Source organism: Mirounga leonina, unplaced genomic scaffold, assembly GCF_011800145.1.
Source record: "Mirounga leonina isolate KUSES-001 unplaced genomic scaffold, KU_Mleo_1.0 Mir_239, whole genome shotgun sequence".
In the NCBI taxonomy this organism is placed as follows: domain Eukaryota; kingdom Metazoa; phylum Chordata; class Mammalia; order Carnivora; family Phocidae; genus Mirounga; species Mirounga leonina.
This window is the reverse complement of record NW_023270624.1, coordinates 2,814,917-2,841,878: the sequence shown is the minus strand read 5'-3', so window position 1 is coordinate 2,841,878 and position 26,962 is coordinate 2,814,917. Positions and strand designations below refer to the sequence as shown.

The window sequence follows — 26,962 nt, the reverse complement described above, 5'->3', positions numbered from 1 at the left end:
GTAGGAGACCTCAATACTCCACTCTCAGCAATGGACAGATCATCTAAGCAGAAAATCAACAAAGAAACAAAGAGTTTTGAATGATACACTGGACCATATGGACCTCATAGATATATACAGAACATTCCACCTTAAAACAACAGAATACTCATTCTTCTCAAGTGCACATGGAACTTTCTCCAGAATAGATCACATACTGGGTCACAAAACAGGTCTCAACCAATACCAAAAGACTGAGATTATTCCCTGCATATTCTCAGACCACAGTGCTTTACAACTGGAACTCAATCACAAGAAAAAATTTGGCAGAAATTCAAACACTTGGAAACTAAAGACCATTCTGCTCAAGAATGTTTGGGTCAACCAGGAAATCAAAGAAGAATTTAAACAATTCATGGAAATCAATGAGAATGAAAACACATCAGTCCAAAACCTATGGGATACTGCAAAGGCGGTCCTAAGGGGGAAATACATAGCCAACCAAGCCTCACTCAAAAAAAAAATAGAAAAATCCCAAATTCACAAACTAATTCTACACCTTAAAGAATTATACAAAAGGAAACAAACGATGTCTAAGCCACACATTAGAAGAGAAATAATTAAGATTAGAGCAGAGATCAAAGAATAGGAAACCAGAAACACAGTAGATCAGATCAATGAAACTAGAAGTTGGTTCTTTGAAAGAATTAATCAGATTGATAAAACACTGGCCAGACTTATCCAAAAGAAAAGAGAAAGGACCCAAATTAATAAAATTATGAATGAAAGGGGAGAGATCACGACTAACACCAAGGATATAGAAACAATAATTAGAAATTATTATCAACAACTATATGCCAATAAACTGAGCAATCTGGATGAAATGGAGGTCTTCCTGGAAACCTATAAGCTGCCAAGACTGAAACAGGAAGAAATTGACAACCTGAATAGGCCAATAACCAGTAAGGAGATGGAAGCAGTGATCAAAAACCTCCCAAAAAACAAGAGTCCAGGGCCTGATGGATTCCCTGGGGAATTCTACCAAACAGTCAAAGAAGAAATAATACCTATTCTACTGAAGCTGTTTCAAAAAATAGAAACAGAAGGAAAACTTCCAAACTCATTCTATGAGGCCAGAATTACCTTAATACCCAAACCAGGCAAAGACCCCTTCAAAAAGGAGTATTTCAGACTGTTATCCCTGATGAATATGGATTCCAAAATCCTCAATAAAATCCTAGCTAATAGGATCCAATAATATATTAAAAGGATCATCCACCATGACCAAGTGGGATTTATCCCTGGGATGCAAGGGTGGTTCAACATTTGCAAATCAATCAATGTGATAGAACACATTAATAAGAGGAGGGAGAAGAACCATATGGTCCTCTCAATTGATGCAGAAAAAGCATTTGACAAAATACATCATCCTTTCCTGATTAAAACTCCTCAGAGTATAGGGATAGAGGGAACATTCCTCAAGTTCATAAAATCCATCTATGAAAAACCCACAGTGAATATCATCCTCAGTGTGGAAAAGCTGAGAGCCTTTCCCTTAAGTACAGGAACACATCAAGAATGCCCACTCTCGCCACTATTGTTCAACATAATACTAGAAGTCCTGGAACAGCAATCAGACAACAAAAAGAAATAAACGGTATTCAAATTGGCAAAAAGAAGTCAAACTCTCTCTTTTTGAAGATGACATGATAATTTATGTGGAAAACCCAAAAGACTCCACCCCCAAATTACTAGAACTCATACAGCAATTCAGTAATGTTGCAGGATACAAAATCAATGCACAGAAATCAGTTGCTTTCTTATACACCAACAATGCAACTGTAGAAAGAGAAATTAGAGAAACGATTCCATTTACAATAACACCAAAAAAAACATAAGATACCTCAGCATAAACCTAACAAAAGAGGTAAAGGATCTATACTCTAGGAACTACAGAACACTCATGAAAGAAATTGAAGAAGACTCAAAAAGATGGAAAAACATTCCATGTTCATGGATCAGAAGAATAAACATTGTTAAAATGTCTATGCTACCCAGAGCAATCTATACCTTCAATGCCATCCTGATCAAAATTCCAAAGACATTTTTCAAAGTGCTGGAACAAACAATCCTAAAATTTATATGGGATCAGAAAAGACCCTGAATCACCAAGGAAATGTTGAAAAAGAAAAACAAAGCTGGGGACATCACGTTGCCCAATTTCAAGCTATATTACAAAGCTGTGATCACCAACAGAGCATGGTACTGGCACAAAAACAGACATATAGACCAATGGAGCAGAATGAGAACCCAGATATGGGCCCTCAACCCTATGGTCAAATAGTCTTTGACAAAGCAGGAAAAAATATGCAATGGAAAAAAGACCATCTCTTCAATAAATGGTGCTGGGCAAATTTGACATACACATGCAGAAGAAATAAACTCGATCATTCTCTAACACCATACACAAAGATAAATTCAAAATGGATGAAAGACCTCAATGTGAGACAGGAATCCATCCAAATCCTTGAGGAGAACATAGGCTTTGACATCGCCCACAGCAAGTTCTTTCAAGATACATCTCCAAAAGCTAGTGGAACAAAAGAAAAAATGAACTTTTGGACTTCATCAAGATAAAAAGCTTCTGCACAGCAAAGGAAACAGTCAACAAAACAAAGAGGCAACCCACAGAATGGGAGAAGATATTTGCAAATGACACTACAGATAAAGGGCTGGTATCTATAAAGATCTATAAAGAACTTCTCAAACTCAACACCCAAAAAACAAAGAATCAAGTCAAAAAATGGGTAGAAGATATGAAAAGACACTTCTCTGAAGAAGACATACAAATGGCTAACAGACACATGAAAAAATGTTCATCATCATTAGCCATCAGGGAAATTCAAATCAAAACCATATTGGGATACCACCTTACCCCAGTTAGAATAGCAAAAACGGACAGGGAAAGAAACAACAAATGTTGGAGAGGCTGTCGAGAAAGGGGAACCCTCTTATATTGTTGGTGGGAATGCAAGTTGGGACAGCCACTTTGGAAAACAGTGTGGATGTTCCTCAGAAAATTAAAAATAGAGCTACCCTATGACCCAGCAATTGCACTCCTGGGTATTTACCTCAAAGACACAGATGTACTGAAAAGAAGGGCCATATGCACCCCAATGTTCATAGCAACAATGTCCACAATAGCTGAACTGTGGAGAGAGCCGAGATGCCCTTCAACAGATGAATGGATAAAGAAGATGTGGTCCATATATACAATGGAATATTACTTAGCCATCAGAAAGGATGAATACCCAACTATTACATCCGCATGGGTGGGACTGGAGGAGATTATGCTAACTGAAATAAGTCAAGTAGAGAAAGTCAATTATCCTATGGTTTCACTTATTTCTGGAACATAAGGACTAGCACAGAGGACATTAGGAGAAGGAAGGGAAAAATGAAGGGGGGTAAATAGGAAGGACAGATGAACAATGAGAGACTATGGACTCTGAGAAACAAACAGGGTTTGAGAGGGGAGGTGGGGAGGAGGGATTGGTTAGCCTGGTGATGGGTATTAAGGAGGGCACGTACTACATGGAGCCCTGGGTGTTATCCGAAAACAATGGATCATGGATCACCACATCAAACACTAATGATGTATTGTATGGTGATTAACATAACATAATAAAATAAATAAATAAATAAACATAAACTCTTGATTAAAAAAAATTAAATAGAGGTTCTAAGGTAGACTAATGAAACAGGGTAGCATATGGTAAAATAAAACATAAAAATACAGAATATAAAATTTATTAGAAAGAAATACAAAGGGACACCTGTGTGACTTAGTCAATTAAGTGTCTGACTCTTCATTTCAGCTCAGGTCATGATATTAGGGTGTTGAGATCCAGCCCAACATTGGGCTCCATGCTCAGTAAGGAGTCTGCTTGAGATTCTCTCTCTCCTTCACCCTCTGCTCCTCCCCCATGCACACTTTCTCTCTAAATGAATAAAATATATCAATAATAATATAAATAAATAAAATATATAACTAAATAAAAATAAATCTTAAAAAAGAAGGAAATACAATGGACAAGGGAAAGCAGAATTTGCTCTTCTAAAGAACTAATGGTGGGACTAATAACCACAAGTAATATTAGGTAAATTAATATTTATACTTTATAGTGTAACTAAATATGGTATGAAACTTATCATTCTTAACAAATATATCCCAAATGCATTCTATCCATTTATTCTCCCCTAAAATGACAAACTCTGACCAAGCCCACCCTCAAAGTAAAGGCTTCCTCCACTTAACAATTTCAGATCTAGTATGTGAGATTCAGGGAGCTTTAGCTGATCTCTAAAGCAAGGTCATGGCACTTCTCTCAAATTCTTACAACTATCTATAGTTATCCTATAAATTCTAAGGACAAAATCCCTTATAGCTTAATTCAATTTACTAAATTAGTATACATTTTAATTGGTCATACTGTTTACTTAAGTATGAATCAGGGAGGAATTATGTAGATTTAGTTGATTTATAACCTTGGCACAGCACTCATTAAATATGATTTATCGATAATTTTAAATTACCAAGGGTATCAAACTACAGGAAGTTTTCTGTTGTGTTTTTTTTAAGATTTTATTTATTTAAGAGAGAGAGAAAGAGAACACAGAGGGAGAGGGACAGGGAAAAGCAGACTCCCCACTGAGTAGAGAGCCTGATGTGAGACTCAATCCCAGGACACTGAGATTATGAACTGAGCTGAAGGCAGACACTTAACTGACTGAGCCACCCAGGCACTCCTGGGTTTAAGCAGTTTGAAGATAACATGGGATTGTTCCAAGTCTTCAGGAACCCACATATACTGCAATTGTAACATAAACCACAATTTGGGGGCACCCGGGTGGCTCAGTAGTTAAGCGTCTATCTTCAGCTCAGGTCATGATATCAGGGTCCTAGGATCAAACCCCACATAGGGCTCCCTGCTCAGCAGGAAGCCTGATTCTCCCTCTCCCTCTCCCACTCCCCCAGCTTGTGTTCCCTCTCTCACTGTGTCTCTCTCTGTCAAATAAATAAAAAATTATTTAAAAAATAAATAAATAAAATAAACCACAACAGTTTTGAGGGAAAAAATTAACTAATTCTAAGATTAATATGGAAAATAAAGTACAATCATATTTAATAAAACTTTAGAAAGAATAATGGCAAAGGATGAAATAATCAGTGACATAATGTTTTTAACCATAGGAATAAAACCCAAAACTTTAATTAAAAAAAAAAAATTAAAAAGGGCACTTGGGTGGCTCAGTCAATTAAGCGTCTGTTTTGGCTCAGGTCATGATCCCAGGGTCGTGGGATTGAGTCCCACATTGGGCTCCCTGCCTAGCTGTGAGTCTGCTTCTCCTTCTACCCTTCCCCTCTGCTTGTGATCTCTCTCTCTCTCTCCCTCTCTATCTCAAATAAATAATAAATATATAAATAATCTTAAATAAAAACAAATTTTAAAAATTTAGAAAGATGATACTACCCAAGATATGATTCTATAAAAATTGGTCGTATGTATAAAAAAGTGAAATTATATTTCTATTATCTTTTTTCTAATTAATAATTTATTTTTAAATGAAATTCCTTGAAAAGGAAATATAAATACCAATAAATACTAAATACATGAGACAACTACACAAATCAGTAAAGAAAATGCCTGTCAGTGTAAGAGTGAGGAACCATTTCTCATGAAATAGGTTTACAAAAGTGTTTTTTGTTAGTTTTTTTAATTTAAATTCAATTAGGCCATCATTAGTTTCAGATGTAGTGTTGAATGATTCATCAGTCTTATATAACACCCTGTTCTCATCACATCACATGCCCTCCTTAAGGCCCATCTCCCAGTTATCCCAACCCTCCACCCACCTCCCCTCCCACAACCCTCAGTTTGTTTCCCAGAGTCAAGAGTCTCTCATGGTTTGTCTCCCTCTTCCCATTTAGTCTCCCTCCCTTCCCCTATGAGCCTCTGTGCTATTCCTTATATTCCACATATGAATGAATCTGTAAGGTAATTGTCTTTCTCTGATTGACTTTACAAAGGTTTTTTATTTTTAAATCAAGCAATATGAAATGATTTTGAGAACATGATGAAATAAATTGCACTTTCTATTTACATAGCTATTGAGTACATAAAATAGTCCATTAATTCTTACACACAATTAGGAGGATCATGAAAACACAGACATTTCCCTTCTAAAATATTGTTCCTACATAGCAATTAAGAAGGAATGCCTTTAAAATTATGGAGATGACTTACAAGCTCAAATAGCTTTTTAGAAGGCAGTAAATTCACTGAAAGATAAAAGTTCAGAATATGGGGGGGCAGAGCAAGATGGCAGAGGAGTAGGAGACCTGGATTTCATCTCCTCTCAGGGATTCAGTTGGATAGGGATCAAACCATTCTGAACACCTACAAACTCAACAGGAGATCGAAGAAGAGAATAACAAGAACTCTCTCATCAGAAAAGCGACCACTTTCTGGAAAGTAGGACGTGTGGAGAAGTGAATCCGAGGCGATATTCCGGAGGATAGATGGCGGGGGAGGGGCCTCTGTCGGACGCTTCTGGCAACTGATAGAGCCACGGAACACAAAATCGGAACTTTTAAAAGTCTGCTCCGCTAAGGGACGTCACTCTGGTGGCTAACTGAGGGGTGGAACCCTCCGGGACAGTGTGGTCTCAGGACCCTCGGAGTCACAGAAAGACCGGGGGTGCCTGAGTGTGGCAGAGCTCCCAGGTATGGGAGCAGGGAAGCTGGCTGCAGAGGCGGAGCCCAGGCGTGGACTCTCAGCTCAGGGTTGCCATGAACCATGATCTGCAGCACAGTCGGGCCATTGCTTCTCCAGCAGGGACCCAACAAACGGCAGATCCAGGGAGACTCACCTTCCTTGCCCGGGAGGAGCCACGCGGGAGTGCACCGCAGGGATCTGCTGGGTTTGGAGACTCCACACGGGGTCGGGCGCCGGAGTTAGAAACGCGCGGTCACAGGCCGGGTGAGCATGGAGTGCGGCCGGAGACGGGGGAGACAGGAGTGACTGACGGCTTTTCTCTGGGGGCGCACTGAGGAGCAGGGCCCCGAGTTCTCGGGTCCTCGGGGCAGAGATTGGGAGGCCGCCATTTTCACTCTCCGCCTACAAAGCTGTATGGAAAGCTCTCAGGGAACAAAAGCCCCGGAGAGCAAACCCGAGCAGATTACTTAGGCGGGAGGGGGCAAGGGCGGGGCAATTCTGCCTCCGGCAAAGACATTTGGAAACCACTGTAACAGGCCCCTTACCCAGAAGATCAGCGAGAACAGCCAGCCAAGACCAAGTTTACTGATCAATGAGACGGCAGAACTCCAGCGCTAGGGGAATACTGCACATAGAATCCATGGCTTTTTTACCATGATTCTTTAGTCTTTCAAAGTTAATTTTTTTAACTGTCTTTTATTTTTTTTTTGAATTTTTCTTTTTCCCTTTTTCAACCAACATCTTATCAATCCCTTTTTTAAAAAAACATTTTTGTTTTTCATTTTTAGAGTCATATTCTATGCCTTCATAATAGTTACCCGTATTTTTGGCATGTATATATAAGTTGTTCTCTCTTTAAAATTTTGAGATAGTTTCTTCTAACAGATTAAAATATACCCTAAATCTCTAGTATATGGTTTTTTGTACTCCCCTGCCTGATCACATTCTCTCCCTTTTTTTTTCTTTTTTCTTTTTTTAAATCCTCTTCTTTCTTTTTTCAAACAACTTCTTATCAAGTCCTTTTATAAATTTTTTTATAATTCCCATCTTTAGAGTCATATTCCATCCCTTCATCATATCAACCCTTATTTTTGTACATATATCAGTTTTCTTTCTTTAAAATTTTGGGAGGCACTTTCTTCTAAAAGACCAAAATACACCCCAAATCTAGTGTGTGAAACTGATCTATACACCAGCCTGATCATATTTGATCACAATCTGGTTTTTTTGGTTCTTGTTGTTTTGTTTTGTTTGCTTTTATCTTTATCTTTGTCTTTTTCTTTTTTCTCTCTTTCCGTTTCTTTTTCCACTGCTTCAGGTCTTTTCTGATTGGTTTAGAGTATAATTTCTGGGGACGTTGTTACTCTGCTAGCATTCTGTTCTCTCATTAATCTATTCTCCTCTGCACAAAATGACAAGACGGAAAAAATCACCTCAACAAAAAGAACAAGAGGTAGTACCGACTGCCAGGGACCTACTCAATATGGACATTAGTACGATGTCAGATCTAGAGTTCAGAATCATCACTTTAAAGATACTAGCTGGGCTTGAAAAAAATATGGAAGTTATTAGAGAAACCCTTTCTGGAGAGGTAAAAGAACTAAAATCTAACCAAGTAGAAATCAAAAAGGCTATTAATGAGGTGAAATCAAAACTGGGGGCACTAACTGCTAGGATAAATGAGGCAGAAGAGAGAATCAGTAATATAGAAGACCAAATGATGGAAAATAAAGAAGCTGAGAAAAAGAGAGATAAACAACTATTGGATCACGAGGGCAGAATTCGAGAGAAAAGCGATACCATAAGACAAAACAACATTAGAATAATTGGGATCCCAGAAGAAGAAGAAAGAGAGAGAGGGGCAGAAGTTATAATGGAGCAAATTATAGCAGAGAACATCCCTAATTTGGGAAAGGAAACAGGCATGAAAATCCAGGAAGCACAGAGAACCCCTCTCAAAATCAATAAAAATAGGTCAACACCCCGACATCTAATAGTAAAACTTACGAGTCTCATAGACAGAGAGAAAATCCTGAAAGCAGCTCGGGAGAAGAGATATGTAACCTACAATGGTAGAAACACTAGATTGGCAACAGACCTATCCACAGAGACCTGGCAGGCCAGAAAGGACTGGCAAGATATATTCAGAGAACTAAATGAGAAAAATATGCAGCCAAGAATACTCTATCCAGCTAGGCTGTCATTGAAAATTGAAGGAGAGATAAAAAGCTTCCAGGACAAACAAAAACTAAAGGAATTTGCAAACACAAAACCAGCCCTACAGGAAATCTTGAAAGGGGTCCTCTAAGCAAAGAGACCAGAAAGGAACACAGACAATATACGGTAACAGTCACCTTACAGGCAATACAATGGCACTAAATTCCTATCTTTCAATAGTTACCCTGAATGTAAATGGGCTAAATGCCCCAATCAAAAGACACGGGCTATCTGACTGGATTAAAAACAAGACCCATCAATATGATGTCTGCAAGAGACTCATTTTAGAACCAAAGACACCCCCAGATTGAAAGTGAGGGGGTGGAAAACCATTTACCATGCTAATGGACACCAAAGGGAAGCTGGGGTGGCAATCCTTATATCAGACAAATTAGATTTTAAACCAAAGACTGTAATAAGAGATGAGGAAGGACATTATATCCTACTTAAAGGGTCTATCCAAAAGAAGATCTAACAATTGGAAATATCTATGCCCCTAACATGGGAGCAGCCAATTATATAAGGCAATTAATAACAAAAGCAAAGAAACACATCGACAACAATACAATAAGAGTGGGGGACTTTAACACCCCCCTCACTGAAATGGACAGATCGTCTAAGCAAAAGATCAACAAGGAAATAAAGACTTTAAATGACACACTGGACCAAATGGACTTCACAGACCTATTCAGAACATTCCACCCCAAAGCAATGGAATACATATTCTTCTCTAGTCCCCATGGAACATTCTCCAGAATAGATCACATCCTAGGTCATAAATCAGGTCTCAACCACTACCAAAAGATTGGGATCATTCCCTGCCTATTTTCAGACCACAGTGCTTTGAAACTAGAACTCAATCACAAGAGGAAAGTCGGAAAGAACTCAAATACATGGAGGCTAAAGAGCATCCTACTGAAGAATGAATGGGTCAACCAGGAAATTAAAAAAGAATTAAAAAAATACATGGAAACCAATGAAAATGAAAACACAACTATTCAAAATCTTTGGATGCAGCAAAGGGAGTCCTAAGAGGAAAGTATATAGCAATACAAGCCTTTCTCAAGAAACAAGAAAGGTCTCAAGTACACAACCTAACCCTACACCTAAAGGAGCTGGAGAAAGAACAGCAAATAAAGCCTAAACCCAGCAGGAGAAGAGAAATAATAAAGATCCGAGCAGAAATCAATGAAATAGAAACCAAAAGAACAGTAGAACAGATCAATGAAACTAGGAGCTGGTTCTTTGAAAGAATTAACAAGATTGATAAACCCCTGGCCAGAGTTATCAAAAAGAAAAGAGAAATGACCCAAATCAACAAAATCATGAATGAAAGAGGAGAGATCACAACCAACACCAAAGAAATACAAACAATTCTAAGAACCTATTAGGAGCAACTCTATGCCAGCAAATTAGATAACCTGGAAGAAATGGATGCATTCCTAGAGATGTATCAACTACCAAAACTAAAACAGGAAGAAATAGAAAGCGGAACAGACCTATAACCACTAAGGAAATTGAAGCAGTCATCAAAAATTTCCCAAAAAACAAGAGCCAAGGGCCAGATGGCTTCCCAGGGGAATTCTACCAAACATTTCAAGAAGAATTAATACCTATTCTTCTGAAACTGTTCCAAAAAATAGAAATGGAAGGAAAACTTCCAAACTCATTTTATGAGGCCAGCATCACCTTGATCCCCAAACCAGACAAAGACCCCATCAAAAAGGAGAATTACAGACCAATATCCCTGATGAACATGGATGCAAAAATTCTCACCAAAATACTAGCCAATAGGATCCAAAAGTACATTAAAAGGATTATTCACCACAACCAAGTGAGATTTATCCGTGGGCTGCAAGGTTGGTTCAACATCCGCAAATCAATCAACGTGATACAATACATTAATAAAAGAAAGAACAAGAATCATATGATCCTCTCAATAGATGCAGAAAAAGCTTTTGACAAAGTACAGCATCCTTTCTTGATCAAAACTCTTCAGAGTATAGGAATACAGTGTACATACCTCAATATCATGAAAGCCATCTATGAAAAATCCACAGCAAATATCATTCTCAATGGGGAAAAACTGAGAGCTTTCCCCCTAAGGTCAGGAACGCGGCAGGGATGTCCACTATCACCACTGCTATTCAACATAGTATTAGAAGTCCTAGCCACAGCAATCAGACAACAAAAAGAAATAAAAGGCATCCAAATTGTCAAAGAAGAAGTCAAACTCTCACTCTTTGCAGATGATATGATACTTTTTGTGGAAAACCCCAAAGACTACACCCCAAAACTGCTAGAACTCATACAGGAATTCAGTCAAGTGGCAGGATATAAAATCAATGCACAGAAGTCAGTGGCATTCCTATACACCACCACCAAGACAGAAGAAAGAGAAATTAAGGAATCGATCCCATTTACAATTGCACCCAAAACCATAAGATACCTACAGATAAATCTATCCAAGGAGACAAAGGATCTGTACTCAGAAAACTGTAAAATACTCATGAAAGAAATTGAGGAAGACACAAAGAAATGGAAAAACGTTCCATGCTCATGGATTGGAAGAACAAATATTGTGAAGATGTCAATGCTACCTAGAGCAATCTACACATTCAATGCAATCCCCATCAAAATACCATCCACTTTTTTCAAAGAAATGGAACAAATCATCCTAAAACTTGTATGGAACCAGAAAAGAGCCCGCATAGCCAGAGGAATGTTGAAAAAGAAAAGCAAAGCTGGCGGCATCACAATTCCGTACTTCAAGCTCTATTTCAAAGCTGTCATCTTCAATACAGCATGGTACTGGCACAAAAACAGACACATAGATCAATGGAACAGAATAGAGAGCCCAGAAATGGACCCTCAACTCTATGGTCAACTAATCTTTGACAAAGCAGGAAAGAATGTCCCTGGAAAAAAGACAGTCTCTTCAACAAATGGTGTTGGGAGAATTGGATAGCCACATGCAGAAGAATGAAACTGGACCATTTCCTTACACCACACACAAAAATAGACTCCAAATGGTTGAAAGACCTCAATGTGAGACAGGAGTCCATCAAAATCCTAAAGGAGAACACAGGCAGCAACCTCTTCGACCTCAGCCGAAGCAACTTCTTCCTAGAAACATTGCCAAAGGCAAGGGAAGCAAGGGCAAAAATGAACTATTGGGACTTCATCAAGATAAAAAGCTTTTGCAAAGCAAAGGAAACAGTCAACAAAACCAAAAGACAACCGACAGAATGGGAGAAGATATTTGCAAATGACATATCAGATAAAGGGCTAGTATCCAAAATCTATAAAGAACTCATCAAACTCAACACCCAAAGAACAAAGAATCCAATCAAGAAATGGGCAGAAGACATGAACAGACATTTTTCCGAAGAAGACATCCAAATGGCCAACAGACACATGAAAAAGTGCTCAATATCGCTTGGCATCAGGGAAATCCAAATCAAAACCTCAATGAGATACCACCTCACACCAGTCAGAATGGCTAAAATTAACAAGTCAGGAAACGACAGATGTTGGCGGGGATGCGGAGAAAGGGGAACCCTCCTACACTGTCGGTGGGAATGCAAGCTGGTGCAGCCACTCTGGAAAACAGTATGGAGGTTCCTCAAAAAGTTGAAAATAGAGCTACTATATGATCCTGCAATTGCACTACTGGGTATTTACCCCAAAGATACAAAAGTTGGGATCCGAAAGGGTACGTGCATCCCGATGTTTATAGCAGCAATGTCCACAATAGCCAAATTGTGGAAAGAGCCAAGATGTCCATCGACAGATGAATGGATAAAGAAGAGGTGGTATATATATACAATGGAATATTATGCATCCATCAAAAGGAATGAGATCTTGCCATTTGCAATGACCTGGATGGAACTGGAGGGTATTATGTTGAGGGAAATAAGTCAGAGAAAGACATGTATCATATGATCTCACTGATATGAGGAATTCTTAATCACAGGAAACAAACTGAGGGTTGCTGGAGTGGGGGTTGAGGTGGGAGGGATGGGGTGACTGGGTGATAGACACTGGGGAGGGTATGTGCTCTGGTAAGCACTGTGAATTGTGCAAGACTGTTGAATCTCAGATCTGTACCTCTGAAACAAATAATGCAATATATGTTAAGAAAAAAAGAAAAAGAAGAAGAAGGTAGCAGGAGGGGAAGAATGAAGCGGGGGAAATCGGAGGGGTAGACAAACCATAAGAGTCGATGGACTCTGAAAAACAAACTGAGGGTTCTAGAGGGGAGGGGGGCGGGAGGATGGGTTAGCCTGATGGTGGGTATTGAGGAGGGCACATTCTGCATGGAGCACTGGCTGTTATGCACAAACAATGAATCATGGAACACTACATCTAAAACTAATGATGTAATGTATGGGGATTAACATAAGAATAAAAAAAAAAGAAGTTCAGAATATGGTATAGTGAGTATGAGGCAAGAAAGTAATATCAAAGTAAATATAAATTGTTGGCTTTTGGTAACATCTGTAATTCAGAAAAAAAAATATTTTGGTTGATAATATACAGATACAGACTTCATAGGTGTGAACATATGAGAAACAGAAAGGCATGTCCAAAAGTCTTAGGAAATCTAGTTCTATCCACATAGTTGCAACTGCAAGACTTCATTCTTTTTTTATATTATATTAAGGGAAGTAAGTCAGTCAGAGAAAGACAAATGCCATATGATTTCACTCATATGTGTAATTTAAGAAACAAAACAGATGGGTATGGCAGGGAGAGGCAAACCATAAAACAGGCTCTTAACTATAGAGAACAAACTGAGGGTTGATGGAGGGAGAAGGGCAGGGAGGATGCACTAAATGTGTGCTCATATTAAAGAGTGACTTGTGATGAGCACAGTGTTGGATGTTAATGATGAATCACTAAATTCTACTGAAACAATATTACACTATATGTTAACTAACTGGAATTTAAATAAAAACTTGAAACAAGCAAACAAAAAGTCTTAGGATATCAAAATATTTTATGAAGAGAAAATTAACCCAGTGTATTTGAGGATAGTGATAAGACAACTAGTAATAGAATCAGAAAAGAGCAATCACCAATAGCAGCTTTCAAAAAAAGAATCATTTGAAACAGTGCTGATATCTCAAATATAGGAATCTTAAGTTGAATGATGAGAATAAGATCACTTGATTCATCAGTTTGAAAATACTGGTGAAATTTAGCAGAACTCTCTTTAGAGTTAACTAAGGTCAAACCACAATGAGAAATTTATTTATTTTATTTAAAAATAGAAATTCAACTGCCTGTTTTTTCTTTAATCTTGTAGAGTTGATTAAGAGTTTAAAGATAAGAGAGATTGGGGTGCCTGGCTGGTTCAGTCAGTAGAGTATGTGACTCTTGATCTTGGGGTTGTGAATTCAAGCCCCACATGGGGTGTAGTAATTTTAAAAATAAAGAAAGAAAATATGAGAGATTTAAAAAAGAGTGATAGTGTTATAATTAATATATGAAGGAACCAGGAAACAGGAGAACAAAATTACCAATCTAGGTGACAGAACTTTTGATATGATCTTAAATATCAATAAGACTCATATTTTAAAGTTGGAAACTGATTATGTTTGAGGCCCTAAGAGAAAAAGTGGATGTTAACATAAAATACTATAATTGAAGAACAAGGACTGAATTCCCTGGAGGGATTGTAAAATTAAATTACTGATGACTTAGTAAAATTGTTTTGCATAGGTTTCCTCTGGAAATTTAAAGGTTTTTCAGTTACTCAGCAAATAGTATCTTCTTGAAAACACTTAGAAGGTAAGACTGAGGAAGACTGTATATTGCAAAATATCTATGGCATTTTGGAGTTCAACCAAATAGAACCAAATTTTATTCAAAAGCTATATTATTAGAAATTTTGATATTTTAAAATCATTTAAATAGGGAGACACTATTTCATGTCCATCTGCAAATTTCCCCTTTATATTCTCTGTAAGATTAATGTGTTTCTTATATTTGTCCCAGGTATTTTTGAAGATTAAATTAAATAATACCTGTGAAGATGTTAAATAATGTAAGGCATTATTTAGAACAGTGTTATAAATGCTAAGTTGAAAATCACTGCAAGACTCTCCAGTGCATGTAGTCTATTTGTTCTTGTTACCAATCACCTGTGAGGATCTTATGGCCTTCATTTTTCTGCGAACCATTTTAGCTGGATTAAACACATATAAAATAAGCATAGAGTTTACCAGTCAGGAACCAACAATCTAGTAAGAAAAATAGAATATTTTTTTAAATAATCAAGGGGAATAACAGTGAAGATTATTGCAAATTGGGGGGGATGTGACAGGATATAAGTAATTATGGTAATGTTCATATGATGAATTCAAGGGATGATACACATATTTTGATGAGGAACTTTAAAGAATTAACTCATTCTACTTTATAACAACCCTGTGAGGGATAGAGGGAATTCAAAGCATAATCTCAGAGACATCAGTTAACCTGCCTGTTGACATACAAGTTGGTGGTAGAGCAAGATTGTAAGCTCAGGTTTCTCTGATCCATAATATCTGCCTTTTATATAGAAAAGAGGTAGAGGTCATACATCTCCTGTAAGTTTAGTATATGTAGAGCTTGCTAGCTATAGAATGAAGAAAGAGGCATGGAGAAATATAGTCCTGTGTTGGAATTTGAAGGGAGATGTGATTTATAAAGGAAGGATTGTGGAAGAGCAGACATTCCTAAAAAGAGACTTAAGCTCAGATTTATGTATTGTATCTTTGAGATCTGTAAGTAGTAATGCATGAAGTTGGTATTGGGAAATGGAGAGCAGATATCTTGGAGATATCTGTTTGGACATTTGAGTCTTGAATGACTTTCTACAATATCTCAAAACAAGATCAACAAGGGGATGAGAATCTGCTCTACAGACAATTTGAGCCATTTGAGAATTGAAGTTTTAAGAGGAGTGACACAATACAGTTATTCTTAGGGAAAATCCAAAACTAGTATTGGGTGAAGAAAAGAATAGAAAGTTCGTTTTATTTGTAATATTGAGGTATGATGCAAATAAGATGGGCTTTTTTAATTTAAATTTGGTCAAAGTATTGTACATATTAGTTTTTGCTATAATATTCAATGATTCATTAGTTGAGTATATCACCCAGTGCTCATCATATCACATACCCTCTTTAATGTAAGATGGGCTTTTTAGAAATACTGATGGGCCTTTCCCAAAGGCATCACCAATTATTTTTGTTATACTCATCAGCTTCAATAAATGTATTCTGAGAAAAGAGGATTTAAGAGATTAGGGTAGGAAGAGCAGAGCAAAGGAGTAATATTGACTAAATACAGTTGATACCAGCTGAACATGGAAAGATCGTATGTATATTAAAGAAAAAATGAGTTAAAGAGAAACCTGAGAGAGATAGTGAATAAGGGGGAGAAAAGTGGGACAGGAGAGTTTAGTTGAATGCATATTAGGACAACTGAACCTACAAGGCTGCATAATGTCAATGCTCCCCCTCTTAATAAAGACACAAAAACTAAACAGTGAAATAGAAAGGACATACTGCTTGTTAGAAGAACTGAAATTCTACTGATTCAAGTGATGTGGTAATTTTCTGTTGGGAAATACATTTTAATAAGAAGCTTAAAAACTCATGTGCATTTTTCAATAGGAATGTTTGAAGGTTTTTCTATAATATGCATAATGACAAGTTTGAATATGGCTAAAAGATTGTGTTAGAAACATTTAATTAACAATTGTGTGTATGTAGAGTGGAAAAAAAAAAAACCTGAAAATTTAAGTAGCATGAACTATACTTATTTACACAGTGTTTCTTGACAAGCATTATAAATGTAAAAAGTGAGTTTCTTGATAAGCATTATAAATGTAAGAAATATATCTAAGAGAATTTATAACTGATTAGGAATTTAGGATGTATTGAACACCTGAATTATAATTGAAATATTACATACACAGAATTGGTGAATACTACAGAGATACAGAGATAAAAAGCTTAGGAGGACACAAAGTGGTAGAGACAGCATGTATTTTCAATTTGTTCAGGGACTGCTAGGGAAGAAAATAAAAGAATGTTTTGTCTTTTGAAAATGGAGGTAAAAAAGGAAAAGAAATGAATGTAAAAATAGAGAATTTTATATATATAAAATTTTATTTATTTATTTATTTATTTATTTAGAGGGAGAGAGCAGGAGCAGAGGAGAGGGACAGAGGGAAAGGGAGAAGAAAACTCCCCACTGAGCAGGGAGCCCATCATGGAGCTTGATCCCAGGACCCTGAGATCATGACCTGAGCCAAAGGCAGATGCTTAACCAACTGAGCTACCCAGGTGCTCCCGACACACATCGTTTTTAGAGATGAGTGAGGAAATGGTATATTTACGAGGAGATATTTCCACTACCATTCACCTTAATTAGAATGAATATTACTTGATGGACATCTGATTGCTGACTTCTCAATGTCTTCTGTTTACCTGTCATTTGATTAACCTTGTCTCATTTCCATCGATACATGATTCTCTCTACTCTTCAGTAGAATTGTTACGCTAAGTCTCATGGAAAATATAAAGAAACAGAAAGAAAATCTCATCAACTTCTCAGAAATGTATGTCTTTCATGATCATAATGTTGTTTTTTTTTTTAAGTGAATGGATAATCTAGGAGTTGACTAGTTACCCTAACCTGATTATATGACTTGAGAAAACTCTCATATTTTTACCATGTAATTTATTATGTCTATGAACAAAGCAAGTTGTATTAAAAATCATATCAAGCTAAAATTATGCTTTAATATACCTAGTCTAAAAATGAAAAAAATAATTATGACCAGAGAACCAATTTTCTCTTGCTTAGGCAATTTGGTAGAAGGGTGACTTAGGAAGGAAGTGCTTAATATTTCTATAACACAATCCCAGCCATGTTTCACTTCTTCTGTTCCATGCAGTCAACATATTTATCATGGCATGGGAAAATCAGACCTTCAATTCAGGCTTCATCCTACTGGGAATCTTCAATCACAAGCCCACCCACATCTTCCTCTTCTCTCTGGTTTTGGGTGTCTTCACAGTGGCCTTCATTGGAAACACTGTCATGATTCTCCTCATCTACCTGGACACCCAGCTTCACACACCCATGTACTTCCTCCTCAGCCAACTGTCCCTCATGGACCTCATGCTCATCTGCACCACTGTACCCAAGATGGCCTTCAACTACTTGTCTGGCAGGAAGTCCATCTCTCTGGCTGGTTGTGGAGCCCAGATATTCTTATATGTGTCCCTGGTTGGAGCAGAATGTTTCCAATGGCCTATGACTGTTATGTTGCCATTTGTCACCCATTACAATACTCAGTTCTCATGAACCAGAAAATCTATGGCCTCATGGCAGCTTCTTCATGGATTCTTGGCTCCCTTGATGGTATAATTGAAGTTGCAGTTGCATTATCATTCTCATATTGTGGAGCCCTGGAAATACCCCATTTTTCCTTTGATGTCCCTGCCCTTCTCACTCTCTCATGAACCAACACATTGTTATTTGAAAGGATACTTATCTGTTGTGTTATTATGCTTCTTTTCCCTGTAGCAGTAATCATTGCTTCCTATGTTTGTGTTATTGTGGCTGTCATTCACATGGGGTCTGGGGAAGGCCGCCAAAAAGCTTTTGCCATCTGCTCCTCTCACCTCATTGTGGTGGGAATGTATTATGGAGCAGCCATGTTCATGTACATGCGGCCTGTTTCTGATCATTCCCCACCCAGGAAAAGATGGTGTCAGCCTTCTACACCATCCTTACTCCCATGCTGAATCCCCTCATCTACAGCCTTCACAACAAGGAAGTGGCCAGAGCATTCATGAAGGTGTTGGGGAAGGGTAAGTCTGGAGAACAAATTGCCTGATAATCTTTATGCTTTGTTTGTTTTTCTCCTATATTTGATTTATGCTCAAATATATGGATTCAATCAATACAATTAACTAATATTTGTTGATCTTTGTAGAACTATAAGCAACAACATAAGTTTTAGAAATTGAAAGACTGCATTTTTTTCTTCAAATATTTTACATTTATATGGTAAGTTCAAGCAATGGCTATAAGGAAATATTTGTTGCAAGACAAGACCCACAATTTATTCATTTTTTTTATACTCTCAGTTTACAAATACAGACTATTGCCCATGATAACATCCGATTGATTGTGTTGATTAAGTTTATTGAGTTTTTTAACATGTCATAAACTGAATCTTAGCAAAAAAAAAAAATGAATTCTGGAAAATACAATGTCTTAATTTGGAGTGATCACTTAAAAATAAAATTGAATGACCAATCTCTTTATATACCAAGATGTGGGAATGAATGTAGGATCATTATGAAAATGAATTTATCATAACTGGATGGAAAAAAGAGAGGTATTATGTGAAGACATAGGCATATTGAGCTTTAATTGTCCTGGACATTGTCCTTCTTCAGGATGGTGGATTACTGGGGTGTTCTCATTTATTTCTTTTTTTCTATAAATACCAGTCTCATACATGGGAAACTAAAATGTGAAAATGAATGCTAAAGCCTGGATTTCTCATCCTTGGATATCTTGATCCTTATATGGATTGTGTACTGTAATTGTATAAAAACATAATGTATTTCATTTAATGAGGAAGTTTTGGTTTTCTGTAAGCTGCATATTCTCAAATCTCAAGTAGGAGAACTCCAAATTTATTTTTATAATGATATTCATGTGTATCTAACTCTATATAAGTATCAACATAGATACAGATATAGATGACATAGACATATAATTCTAGAGACTCTTGTGGCTAAAGAGGAAAAACCTTTATGCCCTAATATGAGTATGAACTGTTCTGTTAAAATTGTATTACAACATCCCCACTGTATAACAAATTAACACAAATTTAACAGCTGCATATAGCAACCATTTATTACATCACAGTTTATATAGGTCAGCGTTTCCTATCACAAAGTAGAAATCCAGGTGTTGGCTGGGGCTGCAGTTTTATCTGGTCACATTCTAAGATCATGTGGTTGTTGAAGTGAATCATTTCTATGAAGCTGAATAACATATGTCTGCTTATTTTTTCAAAGCCAGCATGAGAAATTCTGTGATTTCAGGGAAGACCTAAGTCCTCCTATGGAAAATGTCAACCGGGTAAGAAAAGCCAATCAAAGATAAACCATCTTTGAATTCTTAAAATCTATTGATTTGTGATCTTAATTATAGCTGCACAATTTACTCTTATTTTAAAGTATAACATAATCATGAGAATAACACCAGGGAATGGAGAACATGGAGATGGTTTAGGATTTTTCTGTGAGACCCATCCAGGTTATTTACAGAGTCATGTTCACAAAAGACATAAAAATAAAATTTCAGTTATTGATTCTATCAGTAATGTGAGAAAAACTTGGTAATGCCTAAACGTTTGACTGGATTAAGTCCATTTTTAGAAATTATTTAATTTTTAAAATATTTCTGCTTAACAAACTGACAGAAAATTTAGGTAACTGTATTATAGTCTTATAATTTGCCCAAAGCACATATAATGGGTCTTCTATTTACTATAAATGTAACATTTAACACAATGAATAGAAAAGACATAGCATTGTCAATCTCATAAGCAATTATGGATGCTATATTCCATATCTTTTCAATTTTCAGTTGTAAAAGACTATTATACAAATACTGCACTTCCAGGATTCTCTTCCAAGTAAATAGATATGAAAGAAATTGGTGAAATCAATAAAATAATATCCATAATACACTTTTAATTTATTTATTTAAATAAAAGCCTATATATATAATATATATATATTATATATAATATTATATTAACTTATATATTAGCAGTTAGGCAGTAGAGGAAATTTTGAAATAGGTCTTTCACTAAAAAAATAACGAATTTAATATTAGTACTATGATAATTTTTATATAAAGAAAAAGTCAAGACTTAAATGATATCCTAAGCCCTTGATATGGTGCTTCAAGAATAAAACTATTGCAAAACTAAAGGTCATTCATAGATGATTTGGGTTAAAAAAATGTATTTAATGAGTATATAAAGAAGGCCTAAACCTTCAATGATCTTTTAAAAAATTAGCAATAAAAATAATATTATGGTTATAAATTTGTTTCATTGATGTCTATTTGAATATATATTTTTTAATTTTATTTTATTATGTTTTGTTAGTCACCATACATTACATCATTAGTTTTTGATGTAGTGATCCATGATTCATTGTTTTCATATAACACCCAGTGCTCCATGCAGTACATGCCCTCCTTAATACCCATCACTGGGCTAACCAATCTCCCCACGCACCTACCCCCTAAAACCCCAGTTTGTTTCTCAGAGTCCATAGTCTCTCATGGTTCACCTTCCCTCTGATTCCCCCCCCCCTTCATTTTTCCCTTCATTCTCCTAATGTCCTCCATGCTATTCCTTATGTTCCACAAATAAGTGAAACCATATGATAATTGACTTTCTCTGCTTGACTTATTTCACTTAGCATAATTTCCTCCATTCCCATTCATGTTGATGTAAAAGTTGGGTATTCATCCTTTCTGATGGCCGAGTAATATTCTATTGTATATATGGACCACATCTTCTTTATCCATTCATCTATTGAAGGGCATCTTGGCTCTTTCCACAGTTTGGCTATTGTGGACATTGCTGCTATAAACATTGGGGTGCATATGGCCCTTCTTTTCACTACATCTGTGCCTTTGGGGTAAATACCCAAGAGTGCAATTGCTGGGTCATAGCATATCTCTATTTTTAATTTTCTGAGGAACCTCCACACTGTTTTCCAAAGTGGCTGTACCAACTTTTATTCCCACAAACAGTGTAAGAGGGTTTCCCTTTCTCCAAACCTCTCCAACATTTGTTGTTTCTTACCTTGTCAATTTTTGCCATTCTAACTGGTGTAAGGTGGTATCCCAATGTGGTTTTCATTTGAATTTCCCTGATGGCTAATGATGATGAACATTTTTTCACGTGTCTGTTAGCCATGTGTATGTCTTCTTCAGAGAAGTGTCTGTTCATGTCTTCTGCCTATTTTTTGACTTGATTATTTGTTTTTTGGGTGTTGAGTTTGAGAAGTTCTTTATAGATCTTGGATACCAGTCCTTTATCTGTAGTGTCATTTGCAAATATCTTCTCCCATTCTGTGGGTTGCCTCTTTGTTTTGTTGACTATTTTCTTTGCTGTACAGAAGCTTTTTATCTTGATGAAGTCCCAAAAATTCATTTTTACTTTTGTTTCACTAGCCTTTGGAGATGTATCTTGAAAGAAGTTGCTGTGGGCGATGTCAAAGAGGTTACTGCCTATGTTCTGCTCTAGGATTTTGATGGATTCCTGTCTCACATTGAGGTCTTTCATCCATTTTGAGTTTATCTTTGTGTATGGTATATAATATAAAAAGGGGGATTTGAAACAAGATGACTAAATAGATTCCAGCTCTAATAAATTTATGGATACAATAATTCTCACAACTATCCATAAATGGCAATGCTTTTGAGGGAACACAGGAGCCCAGAGGAAAAATTCCAGGGCATTAATCAAGCAAAGAATCCAAGAATAGACTCGTGGAGGAGGGTAAGAAGAATAATTGCATTTTATTTATGACGCTTTCCCATAAGGGCATATCACTTAGAATGAAGAGACATACTTGGCTTACAATCTATCCCATGGGAGAAAATAAGAACAAAGTGAGGATGTGGATTCCCCTGTCTCACAGGATATTGCCCAAGAGGTTCATATATGTCTTGTCTTACCAGATTACTGAGATGGTAGGTATAGATGAATAGTCTGGAGGTGCTAAGAATAGAGGAAAGGTTGCAGGGGGCCTCACAGCAACCACCACATAGACCTCAAAAACCAGCAGCAGATTCTGCTAACTGCCTTGGGGACTCCGCCTATGAACTTTGAGGGGTGACTCACTTGTAGCCCTTCCAATGGGGTAATACATGCTCCAAACATGTGGACACACCTCCATGATGATGCGTGTTAACTTCCACATATGGTGTGTATGCACTTCAACAGATAGCATACAAACCAGCTCAGATGGCAAAAGGATGTCAGTAACCAGCTTGACTCTGTGCAATTGAGAGAAAGTATGCAATCTTGAACTCTACTGCCCTGGGAAAAATAAATGAAAATATTCCAACACCCAAGTTTGATATGTGAGAGTGAAAGAAGGCACACAATCCCTGACTTTCTCCCAATAATAAAAAAAAAGGGGTGAGATGGGTTCGTCTGTAGAAAATAAATGAGAGACCTTTTCTCTAACAAGACTGACAGGTAAATATCTTTCTATCCTCAAGCCACTCATCAAGGACTGGAGAAGGAAAAAAAATTCTTTAAATGTTAAACAGTAATTCAAGACTTTAAGGATCATGAAATATGAAAACATAAGCCCATAAAAGTGACAAAATAATCTCTCAGTGGCTGTCCTCAAGAAAATAAAGATTTATGAATTGCCTGACACAAAATTCAAAATAATTATCTTAAAAGAACATAGACAACTAAACATAATCAGGAAAAAATGCATGACCAAAATGTAAAGTTCAATAAAGATATTGAAACTATTAAAAACAAAAACCAAATTTTGGAGTGAACCAAAGGCTAAGTAGAGAAATTCTGCAACTAATATAATCAAACAGAAAAAAAAGAATAACTGAATTCAAAGACCGAGATCTTAAAATTGCCTAGTCAGAGAAACAAACAAAAAGACTCAATGGGAATTATGGCATATCATTGAATGAAATAGTACAAGTATTATGGAAGGCCCAGAAGGAGCAAACTTTCCAACCAAGAATACTTTACCTGACAGTACTGTATATCAGAAATAAATAAAAGATACATTACCAGACAAACAATAACAGAGAGTTTATGACCACTAGGTTTGCCCTACAGGAAGTGCTAAATGGAGTTCTTCAAGTTGGAACAAAAGTATGCTAAATAGCAACATGAAAACATATGACGGGTGCCTGGGTGGCTCAGATGGTTAAGCATCTGCCTTTGGTTCAGGTCATGATTCTCCCTCTCCCTCTACTCTTCCCCCTGCTTGTGCTCTCTTGCTCTCTCTATCAAATAAATAAATAAAATCCATAAAAAAAGGAAAAAAGAAAACCTATGAAAGTATGCAATATAGCTGTAAAAAGTGTATATATTAAAATTCAGAATACTCTGGAGCTATAATGTTAATGCACAAATCACTTTTAACATGACTGCAAAAGTTAAAACACAAAAAGTATTAAGAGAACTATAGCTACAATATTCATTGATGTTTAAACATTATAAAAAGTCATAAATAGTGACATTAATAACACAAAATATAGATAAATAAAATGTAAAATATATTTTTGCATGCAATTAAGTTAAGTTGTTATCAGGTAAAAATAGATTGCTTTATTATAACATTATATATATATATATATATATATATATATATATATATATATATATATATATATATATGCCTTATAGTGATTAATAAGAAAATACCTATTTAGATACACAAAAGATTAGGATAAAGTAATCAAAGTTTTCACACACACACATGATCAAAAAGAAAGACAGCAGGAGAAAGAAAGAGGCAAAGAAACTTCAAAGCACAGGGGAAGAAAATAAAAATGACAGTGGAAAGTATTTACCTTTTAATAATTACTTTATAGGGCACCTGGGTGGCTCAGTCAGTTGAGTGACTGCCTTCGGCTCAGGTCATGATCCCAGGGTCCTGGGATCGAGTCCCACATCGGGCTCCCTGCTCTGCGGGGAGCCTGCTTCTCCCTCTCCCACTCCCCCTGCTTGTGTTCCCTCTCTCGCTGTGTGTCTCTCTCTCACAATAAATAAATAAAATCTTTAAAAAAAATAAAAAATAAAAAATAATTACTTTATATATAAATGGATTAAATTCTCTAATAAATAGACATAAACTGGTAAAAATTTTAAAAATATCCAATTGTATTTTACCTATAAGGGGCTTATTTTTGCTTTAAGAGTATACATAGGTTAAAAGGGAGAAAGGGTGAAAAAAGAAATGTCATGTAAATGGTAACCAAAATAGTAAAAAAGCAATACTTATTTCACACAAAATAGACTTTAAATCAAGAACTGTCAAAAGAAACAAAGAAGGTAATTAAATAATGGGCAAGGGGACAATTTATCAAGTTGATAGAAGAATTGTAAATATATATGCACCACACATCAAAATACTAAGATGTATAAAGAAATATAAACAGAACCGAAGAAAAAAATAGAAATTCAATAATAGGAGGCAACACCCCACTTTGAATGTAGAGTAGGTCATCAAGACAGAAAATCAATAAAGGAACAGCTGACATTTTATTCAGGTAAATACCCAGCATTAGAATTACTAGTTTATATTATATTTCTATTTTTAATTTTATAAGGAACCTCCACACTGTTTTCCAAAGTGTCTGCACCAATTTACATTCCCTCCAAAAGGGCTTGAGGGCTCCTTTTCTACTCATCCTCATCCACATCTGTTATTTCAGATCTTTTTGGTATTAGTTATTTTGAATTTTTAAGATACTATCTCTATATAATTAAAAAAAGATATATGCACTCCATGTTTTTGGCAGTATTATTAACAATAACCAAGATATGGAAGTAATGTAAGTGTTCAATGATAGATGCAGAGATACATATGATATAAAATCTTGTCACTCAAGACAACATGAATGGACCTAGAGAGCATCATGCTAAGTGAAATAAGATGGAGAAAGTCAAATACGAAATGATCTCACTTATATGAGCTATTATTATAATAGCTAGAAATGGAATAGAGACCACAAAAACAAAATAAAAACCAACATAATAAAGAATTGTCTTTTGAAAAGAAACAGAATTGGCAAACCTTTAGCTAGACTGAGAAAAAGAGAAAGGACTAAAATTAATGAAATTATCATCAATGAAAGAGATATTGCAACTGATACAACAGAATGACAAATAGTCATAAGAAGCATCTGTGAACAATTATATGCCTAGAAATTGGCTAACCTAGAAGAAAAAGATACATTTCTGTAAATATACAATCTACCAAGATTGAATGACGAAGAAATGGAAAATCTAAGCAGACCATTGACAAGTAAGGGATTGTATCAGTAACCAAAACCTTACAACACAGGAATTGCAGGAGCAGATGACATCACTAGTGAACTCTACCAAACATTTAATAAAGACTTAATAAGTATCCTTCTCAAACTCTTTCTAAAAAAGAAAATGAAGAGCAGGGAATGTTTCCAAACTTATTTTATGAGAAAAGTGTTGATGTGATACCAAAGCCAGAGGATTCTAAAAGAAAATTAAAATTACAGGCCTACATTCCTGAGGATCACAAATGTAAAATTCCTCTAAAATTATTAGCAAGCTGAATTCCACAGCACATTACACACTGACAAAATATCACAACATGAGGGGCGCCTGGGTGGCTCAGTTGGTTAAGTGACTGCCTTCGGCTCAGGTCATGATCCTGGAGTCCCGGGATCGAGTCCCGCATCGGGCTCCCTGCTCGGCAGTGAGTCTGCTTCTCCCTCTGGCCCTCCCCCCTCTCATGCTCTCTCTATCTCATTCTCTCTCTCAAATAAATAAATAAAATCTTTTAAAAAAATCACAACATGAAAGAAATGTTATGAACATTATACATATATAGTCCTTACCAGTGACTTATTTTTAAATGATTCACTGTAGTATGGAGATGTGTTCACTCCTTCAAGTATATTTTGAGGTGAGATAGTCCTGTAGGTACTATTTAAGCTAGACTTCCTAAGTTTAATAGGTTTTATTTTTTTCCTTTAATCAATTAGTAACCTTTTTGTGTTTCTATTTTGAAGTCTGTTGAATCCATGGGTGATTGAGGTGTATTGCTAATATGAAAGTAGTTTAATTTTTATACAATTTTGTAATTGTTTTCTAAGGAAAGGAACACTGAAAGCAGGTAATGCCC

At 36.3% G+C, this 26,962-nt stretch overlaps 1 pseudogene; it reads left to right on the top strand.

Moving 5' to 3' along the window:
• Nucleotides 1-17,945: 17,945 nt before the first annotated feature.
• On the top strand, nucleotides 17,946-18,879 carry LOC118026467 (annotated as a pseudogene).
• The last annotated feature ends 8,083 nt before the right edge of the window (nucleotides 18,880-26,962 follow it).